Source organism: Schistocerca americana, chromosome 1, assembly GCF_021461395.2.
Source record: "Schistocerca americana isolate TAMUIC-IGC-003095 chromosome 1, iqSchAmer2.1, whole genome shotgun sequence".
NCBI classification, from domain to species: domain Eukaryota; kingdom Metazoa; phylum Arthropoda; class Insecta; order Orthoptera; family Acrididae; genus Schistocerca; species Schistocerca americana.
In genome coordinates, this window is record NC_060119.1 from 400,024,004 (window position 1) to 400,026,784 (window position 2,781).

The window sequence follows — 2,781 nt, forward strand, 5'->3', positions numbered from 1 at the left end:
ACTTTCCACTGAGGAAATTACAAGAGCTCTCAGCCGAAGCGTTACGTTGAGGGGGTGTTTTTTCATGGTTATAGCGTGGTCCCTTTTTTGTGCGTAAAGGAAAGGTGAATGTTGAACGATATGAGCACGTTAGTCATATATATGCTCCGTACAGTAGAAGAACAATTCGAGAACGACGACTGTTTGTGAAGTGTTGGCAGAAGAGCCAACACCGTGTTGCTAGAGGAGGCCGAAATGCACGCTTATAAGTTCACGCAGATTGGCGTGATGTCTGGAACATTACAAGGAAATGAGAACTTAGAAAAACAGACGCAGTTGCTGTAATACTTAACTTTAATCTATAATTGGTGTACATCGCTCTTGACTGTACATGCTACACAATATAACTGGTAATGGCGCCTTGCTAGGTCGTAGCAAACGACGTAGCTGAAGGCTATGCTAACTACCGTCTCGGTAAATGAGAGCGTATTTGTCAGTGTAGCTTCGCTAGCAAAGTCGGCTGTACAACTGGGGCGAGTGCTAGTAAGTCTCTCTAGACCTGCCGTGTGGTGGCGCTCGGTCTGCAATCACTGACAGTGGCGACACGCGGGTCCGACGTATACTAACGGACCGCGGCCGATTTAAAGGCTACCACCTAGCAAGTGTGGTGTCTGGCGGTGACACCACTGTTTGTACCAACATGGCAACGTGTCATGTCATAAGGCAGCGTCTGTGAGGCAGTGGCCTGTAGACAATAAAGCACTCCGTCTTCAGGCCACAAGTGGCCCATCGGGACCATCCGACCGCCGTGTCATCCTCAACTGAGGATGCGGATAGGAGAGGCGAGTGGTCAGCACACCGCTCTCCCAGTGGTTATGATGGTTTTCTTTGACGATGCCGCTACTATTCGGTTGAGTAGCTCCTCAATTGGCGTCACGAGGCTGAGTACACCACGAAAAATGGCAACAGCGCATGCCGGCCCAGATGGTCACCCATCCAAGTGCCGGCCACGCCCGACAGCGCTTAACTTCGGTGATCTGACGGGAACCGGTGTATTGCCTGCGGCAAGGCCGTTGCCCCCTGTAGACAATAACATTCCTGAAATGGACTGGCCTGCTCAGAGACCCGACTTGAACACCTTTGGGATGAGTTACAACGCTGATTTCGCTCCAGAACCCAGCGCCCAACATCACTATCTCATCTGATTTCATAGACGTTCAGAAACCTCATTGGAAACGTCTCCAGAAGAGCTGAAGCCGTTATAAAGGTGAATGGCGGACGCACCCCATATTAATATCGACTAACAGGCTTCCGGATGCTGCTGATCAGATAGTGTACTACTACGAACATTAACGAATTAGTTACTTCCGCATTCCGTGGGCAGCCTTGTGGAGAGCATCCGACGTGTTTAGTCGCGCTGCATTATCACTTGTGCGGCATTAATGCTCAGAGCTCGTGAATGAAGCGGCGCTGCCGCCGGCGGATGTTTGTATCACGGCGGTTGATTTGTTACCGCCGGGTCGATGGCGCTGCGGGCGGCTCGCGGCTTATTATGATAATTCCGCGGTCGCCGACAAATCGCTGTGCTGTGCTGTGCTGTGCTGTGCTGCGGCACGCTGCGCGAGGCCGGCGCATAGACCGGCTCGCTCGGCCGCTAGCCGGGCAGTGCTCTCAGCGGCGACCCAACTCTGAAGTGCATGGGTGAAGTAAACTGTAAGCGTCATATGGCGTTGTTGGCTGGAATATCCCACAGGGTGGGTTCAGCTACCTGTCGGGAAGGGTGTTCGGAAGAACACATTGCCCCATTTCCTTGCCGATAAGTTAGTTTTGTGTATTTGTAGATTGTAGGTGAGAGTGCGTAATGGGCGTGGATATAGTGCAGTATTATGTTTGTGTTGTATGATGATGAGCCGGCCGGAGTGGCCGAGCGGTTCTAGGCGTTTCAGTTTGGAACCGCGCGATCGCTACGGTCGCAGGTTCGAATCCTGCCTCGGGCATGAATATGTGTGATGTCCTTAGTTTAGTTAGGTTTAAGTAGTTCTAAGTTCTAGGGGACTGATGACCTCAGCTGTTAAGTCCCATAGAGCTCAGAGCCATTTGAACCATTTTATGATGATGAAGAGGGAAGTAAGAGGTTGAAACCAGGTGCTGGAACATAGTCTACCTCTCACGGATAGTACCAAGGTGGCTGCCGAGCTTCATTCGACGGACGGATGACCACCGACAATATCGCACGCCCACACCTCATCAGACACTGCGGAGAGGCTTAGAATTTAATCCAGGACATTGGCACAAAAACAAGCGATCATGGACTTTACAGTACCACCAATCCTCCCCTTTCTGGCCAAACACTAATAACGAAAATTTCTCCCATCACCGGCTTACCTCCGTGCCGAGAACACAGCACTGGAGTGCGTGAGTGAGATCGCCTAGGAGACGCGTAAAAGCTTAAGTTAGCAACGAATAGCTATTGCCAGTGCCCTTAGTTAGATCCAGGGGCAGTAGTTCAACTCAAAAACGGAGTGAAACTTTTTATGAACATTATTTATGTAATTATTAACCCAGACATTATCTCACAATGATGCAGGATTTGTCATCATAGTAAAACGAAAATAAATAGTTCAAATAGACATACAAATTGAATATACGTACAAGTTAATTTAATTTTAATAATCAACAGCCTCAGTTGCGCCGTTTACCTAGAATTTACCTAGGTTTCAGTGGGGATAACCCAACCTTCTTCAGAATAACAGCAACTGCCGTTTGTCCATAGTGGACATCGTCAAGCAAAAACTACAAATC

The 2,781-nt window shown here is 49.3% G+C and overlaps 1 pseudogene; it reads right to left on the bottom strand.

Moving 5' to 3' along the window:
* Window positions 1-939: 939 nt before the first annotated feature.
* On the bottom strand, window positions 940-1,057 carry LOC124561767 (annotated as a pseudogene).
* Between the last annotated feature and the right edge of the window lie 1,724 nt (window positions 1,058-2,781).